The sequence below is a fragment of the Eumetopias jubatus genome, unplaced genomic scaffold, assembly GCF_037043125.1.
Source record: "Eumetopias jubatus isolate StellerSeaLion01/CBP00866 unplaced genomic scaffold, mEumJub1_p1.0 scaffold_2, whole genome shotgun sequence".
NCBI lineage: Eukaryota > Metazoa > Chordata > Mammalia > Carnivora > Otariidae > Eumetopias > Eumetopias jubatus.
Genome location: NW_028274808.1, coordinates 10,050,039 through 10,056,731, shown reverse-complemented (window position 1 = coordinate 10,056,731; position 6,693 = coordinate 10,050,039). Strand labels below are relative to the sequence as shown.

The 6,693-nt window shown below is 35.6% G+C and overlaps 1 pseudogene; it reads right to left on the bottom strand.

The window, feature by feature from the left end:
* Positions 1 to 879: 879 nt before the first annotated feature.
* LOC114206073 (prefoldin subunit 4 pseudogene) lies at positions 880 to 1,284 on the bottom strand (annotated as a pseudogene).
* Positions 1,285 to 6,693: the final 5,409 nt, after the last annotated feature.

The following is a 6,693-nucleotide window of genomic DNA, read 5'->3' as shown; positions in this document are numbered from 1 at the left end:
AGATAATCCTCCTTGTTTGCCATCTTTTCCTATAATACTCTACCATTGCTTAAGAACTTTAGATTTCTGTCTACACTCAATCCCTGCAACTCCTGTCATAATTCCCAGACATTTCAATGTTCCTAGAGTCTACTTCATATCTTGGCTTTAGGGATTCTCAAACGACCCTTCCCTCTTCTGTATCCTAGCCAGTCCTATGGTCATACCTATGACTGGGTCATTATTACCATTGCTACTCCTCCATAATCCCAAATTTAAACATTAAACAATAATCTACCAACCTTTTTCTTTTCCACCTTCTCTAGTATTACCCACTCTGGTATTCCATTTCCAACGAAGTCTAGATCATACCTGAGTCTTTAATCCATGAAAGATTTGTGGTTTTTTTTGTTTTGTTTTCTTTTGTTTTTGTTGTTGCTTAACCGATTTTAATAACATGACATAAAGGGCGCCTGGGTGGCTCAGTTGATTAAGCGACTGCCTTCGGCTCAGGTCATGGTCCTGGAGTCGCGGGATCGAGTCCCACATCGGGCTCCCTGCTGAGCAGGGAGTCTGCTTCTCCCTCTGACCCTCTTCCCTCTCGTGCTCTCTATCTCTCATTCTCTCTCTCTCAAATAAATAAATAAAATCTTTAAAAAAAAATAACATGACATAAAGCCCCTACACTTGATAGAATCGTTATGCAAAATACATAGATGAATACTGTCTTCTTTTAAAAATATAAAACGAATAAGCAAGACATGTGAAAATAGGCAAGTTTCATTAAATGAAAATTTAAAAAAAAGAAACTTTTGCTTTCCATATCATTTGAAGAAGGGAAATTATCATTTTAAACAATATTCCTTTATTAAACAAATTTTAAAAAGTATTATAAAATGTTTAACTCTCATCAGCTTCGAGGTTTATGTTGCTCCCGAATTTTGCATATAACTGAACTTTCAGATCCGCTAACACTCGCTGAATTGATTCCACTCTGGCTTCTAAAGCATCAATTTCTTCTTGCAAATTTTTCTTTACTTCTTCTAACATTTCCTGTGTTTCTTCTTGAGAATGGCTAATGAAAACATCACCGATTTGATAAGGTATCATTAAGCAATCATCATCTGCAAGCATGATGTCCTCACAAGCATCTTCTAAATTCTGGAGTTGTTTCTTTTTTACTTCTATTTCCTCCTTCACCTCTGTGATTCTACTTGTATTCCGTGCAAATTTGTTTATCTTTTGTTGATCTTCAAAAGTAACGTTGACATCTTCTGCAGCCGCCTTCCTCATGGTGGCCACCATCTTGGGGACAGGTTTGTTTTTGACCTCTCATCTCATGCCCTTTACTCCTTCCTTACCTGCTTAAATTCCTAAAGGGTATGAGCTGTCCAGAAAGACCACCATGGGTTGAGACTTAATGCTATCACTTACACCCTCCAACACATGAGCCAAAGAGCCTAACCTGTCTGTATTGCAATTTCCTCATCTGTACATATGGGCGAAGTATAACATCTACCTCCTAGGGCTATTAAGACATTTAAATGAGTGAATAATCATAAAGAGCTTAGAATGGTACCTGGCATATTATAAAGATATGTTAGTAATACATAAATATCTATTATAATAATTACCAAATTTGACTTCTTTCATCATCAGCATTTTGCAAAATACTAACTCTGGGTAAATCTAACTCTTCACCTTCTCAGTGACCACACCAGTGCAGCTGAAGGTGGCTAAGGTAGAAGAAGAAAAAAATTTGCTGATTAATCTCACTTTTGATTACTGAACTGACTGGCCTTTTAGCTTTATAAACAATCATACATTTCTTTTCCATCCACTCTGCCAATCTATTTGACTTCAGTTTTATCCTCTTTCTTCAAAACTCCTAATATTTTATTTCCTTTTCTAACACTCAGTTGCTGACTTTTTTTTAATTCCTTTTCTCTGAGAAAACAGAAGTCACTGTATGAGAAATTCTGCAAGCTCTCAATCTGCTGAACCTGGATTCGTGCCCATATAATATTCTCTCCTCTTACAGAGGTTAAACTATCCTTATACCTAGCTAAGGCCAGTACTTTTTTATGCATTTAGTCCTACCTTTTTTTTTTAAGATTTTATTTTTTTATTTGACAGAGAGAGAGACAGCGAGAGAGGGAACACAAGCAGGGGCAGTGGGAGAGGGAGAAGCAGGCTTCCCGCCGAGCAGGGAGCCCGATGCGGGGCTTGACCCCGGGACCCTGGGATCATGACCTGAGCCGAAGGCAGACGCTTAACGACTGAGCCACCCAGGTGCCCCAGTCCTACTTTCTTATATTACTAATTTACCCTCTATCCTGGACCATTCTATTCAGCATACAAATGTACTTTTATTACTTCCATTTTAAACTGGCACACAAAACAATATCACTACCCTCCCCAGGAACCAGCCCTTTCAGTTATCTGAAAATACTCTACTCTCCATTTTCTCTTAAATTCATCCAAATAGATTTTCACCCTTTGACACTTAAAAAGATCCCCAATACCATCTGTATTAATTCTTAGAATAGTTAGTTCCCGGAGGTGGTCTTATTCAGGACTACTAACAACATATGATATTTTGGGTCATTATGCTACTGACATTTGACACTGTTGCTCATTACATTTTTGAAAGGCTCATTTCATTGGCGCAACACCAAATCTTGATTCTTCTGCCCACTTGCTGCTATTTCTGTCTTTTTCTTCCCTTCCCCATAGAGCCAGCATTTGCAGAGCCCCATCCTGTCAAGTTTCCCTTTTATATCTATACAAAATCCATAGTTGATCTTACCTAGTCTCACAGCTTTGATTGTAATATAGTGCTAACTCCCAAATTAATAAACCCAGACTAGTCTGTTCCTCTGAAATGAGATTTATACTTCTAATCCCCTAGTTAAGTTTTTTCTTACATATATATTAGATATATCAAGGTTAACAAATCCAAAATTGACCTCTTAACGTACCTCCGTGAACCAGCTCCAAAGCAGTATTTCTGATCTCAGTAAAAGTCAACTAAAACTGTTGCTCTGACCCAAAAATCTTAACAGTATCCTTAACTGTTGTTTTTTCTTACATTCTTCATCTAATCCATTAGGAAACTGTATTTTTCTTTCAACGTACAAAAGTATCCAGAAGTAAATCACCTCCACACTTTACCCTGGTCACAGGTTGCAACATCTTTGCTGGATTATTTCCATTGCCTCCTAACTAGTCTTCCCACTTTGGCAATTCCTCCATTTCACTCCAACAAGGCAGAAAGAGTGATTCTATTAAAACAAAGCACATAGCATTTCACTCCCCTGCTAAAATACCTGCATTAAGCATTTGTTTCACTCAGATTAAACACCACTTCCCTTAGGATAGCTTACAAAATTCTATAGGAGCTGACCACCTGTGCTTCCCTTCTTGCTCACTCTGCTCCAGTGTCACTGGACTCTGATTGCTCAAACATATTAGGCATGTTTCTATCTCAGAGTCTTTGCTCTTAATGATCTCACTCTAGGTGAAATGCTTCCCTTCTCAATTCCCTGTCCAGAAAATCACAGACGAACCTTCAGTTCCTTTACGTTACTCACAGAAATATTTTCCAGAATATCCTCTTGGTTCATTTCAGTGCCCCCCAAATTCACTTCTTTTCTGCTTGTTTCTCTTTCAAATCCACACATTTTAGTCATTTATAGTTGCATTGCTAGTCTTCCTCACTGGAATTTAAGCTGAGTGACATAATGCTGGCAACTACAATACTTGCCATATCATAAATGGTTGTATTAGCCAAAGCCATAGGTGGCAAAAAATAGAATGCACACTGGAATCTAGTAATTTGAGTGAATTGTCATTCACTAAGGGTCAAAGGGAGGGAGCAGAAGAGTGCTGTAGAGAATGTCAGCTCATGGGAGTTGTGGCTTAGGGATTGTGATATAGCCAGCCCATGACAGATTTTTGCAAGGAGGGAGCTGGGAGGACATATCATTGATTGCACTCTCCTTTCTCTCTGTATTAACATGCAGGGCTGTTAAGTTGCCCATTTCCAAAGGGAAGCTAGATGACAAGGGAGTTCTTTGATACAGTGGAGGGAGATCTAGAGAGTAAATCGAAGATGTATAGCATAGTGTCCAATAAATAATGGTGAATGAATGCTTCAGTGAACATCTGGGTAAATGCCTGTGACACACAATTAACCCTATTTCTCTAGAAGTGTAATTAGTAAGCTCAAGGAAATTTATATACTAATCAATATGAAGACTGCAATATAGCATTCTAAAAACAAAAACAACAGAACCCTGTCATCCTACCAACAATGTAGAGGGGACAAATTTTCTACCAATCCTATCATCAAAGATACATTTGACACTGTATTAATTTTCTACTGATACTATAACAAATTACCTCTAAAAAATGATTCTGTAGAACAGCTCGAACAATGATGGATGGAAATTAGTATACAAACACGGCGGTTTCCTTGCCCCTCAAGTAAGCTACCCTTAGATTTGATCTAAATCATTTCCTAGAAGTCCATACCAGGTCTGAGACCCAGGTGATCACAATGGCCTTGTGCTCCTCAGTGCAAACTATATGGACTTCTATTCCATGTCTCCCTTGTCCTTTTCCCTATATGTGCTTTTTACAGATTCTTCCCAAATTGCCCTTAAATTTCTTGTTTGAAGATCTTTTTGTGGGAATCCAAGATAGGACATCCTCATAATAGGCCAAAAATAAGCCTCAATTGCAAATGCATGCAATGGAACTTTGACTAGTGGGGGTTAATGGCCAAATAGCTGTTTCTTCAAAGAAATTTTATTTTAGTTTTATGACATTCGAGTTAGTGTTTGTGTTGGGGGGGTTAGAAATACATACATAAAAACCTTTTATTTTTTTATTTTTGCATCTATGGTAACATAGAAAAATAAAGGGAAAAAATTTGCTGCTTGTAGTTCAGTGCTATATAGTGGAAGTTGGATAAATATGCCATTCAAAGCATGTTAAGTGAATTCAAAATTTGCATGTAAACACAACCTTGACTCTGAAACACCTTTCCTTGCAGGTTATTCAGGTAATGTTTAACACTTTCTTCTTGATTAAAATCCACACTCATGTTTAGAAATATGCTATTCTATTCTATACGACTGCTAGAAAGACAGAGAGAACATACGAAAACATACATTTTCTGTATAATGTATAGTTTGTCGTAAAATCTGTGTGGAGTGATACAAATATAATTGCAAATCAAGTGTTGCAAATTTAAACCAATACCTTAATATCTTAACGTTAAGTTCATTAATTGAAAATGTATTACATAAGTATGATTTAAAACAAGATTGGTAAATTAGGTCAATATAGCCATGTTCCCTCTCTTAAATTATACCTTCCTTTTTTAGTTATTCATATGCATCTTGATTAACTATTACACTCTTCACTAAATGTATTAGGATTTAAAATTGCATTTCTGAGTGCAACCCAACTTGTATTATTTTAAGATAGAAAAATGTGTTAAAATAATGCAAATTATATTATAGTTTGTGAAAATTTTCTAACCTAGTCTTTAAATCAATTCAAGATTGTTTTGGCAATTTATATTGGAATCTATCATTAATTAAATTGAAATTTATCTCTGAATGATAGAATACTGAAAGACTAGAAACTACCTTTAATCAACCGACCAAAAGCAAGGTTTACTTTTTTTTCAAACCATTGTTCATCAGATCAAAGAGACTTGATATATCTTTGATTAAAGACAGAATAGTTCTTTGCAGATAACTAGTTTACCTTTTGAAGATTTTTTTAAACTCATAAGATAAGTTAATAATTAAAGAAGTCTGGATGACAAGTATCAGTTCTTCATAAAAAAAGATACCTAAAACATGAACAGCATTAAAAATATATAAGTACAGGAGTATGATGTTTAACTTGCTTAAATTGAACTTGGGTTTTATTTGTGTGTAATACAATAATGAAATAAACTAGACTCTAAAATGTATTACATTCAGGAGGTAAGCAAAAGATACTTGCTTCAAGCAATACTTTATCTTTCATCATCTTTGGTAGATATTTTCTTAACTTGAATACATTTTTTCCTCGACTTGGAAAGTCAAGGGATGGAATGAGGGCTGTTGAACTTAAAATCATATCTAGAGGCATCTTTGTTCAATGCATAGAGAATAAACATGTATAAACATATTGATGTATTTATATACCACATTCTTTCTATACTCATCTTTAAGTGAACCATCAGTCAAGCATTTTTTAAAAGGACATTTCACTTCTACTGGAAAAGAATAAAGTTTATACCTAGGATTTTGGTAAGTAATTGTGATATACCCATGATTTTATCTGGATAACCAGCCAATGATTAGTATCATATAAACGATGTTAGTTACAGCGCAGTTCTATCCAATTGACACAAAATACCCAAAGCAGCTATTTATATTTTATGAATTTACTATATTCAATTGATGGCATATTTTTTAAAATTATTTTTAACTCCAATATAATGTACTATATTAGTTTCAGGCGAACAAGATAGCAGATGCAAAACTTCTATACATTACTCGGGGATCATCATGAAAAGTGCACTCTTTAGTCCCCTTCACCAGTTTCACCCATTCTCCCACCTACCTCCCTGTGGGTAACCACCAGTTATCTATAGTTAAGAATTTGGTTTTTGTCTCTTTTTTTCTTTGTTCATTTGTTTCTTAGATT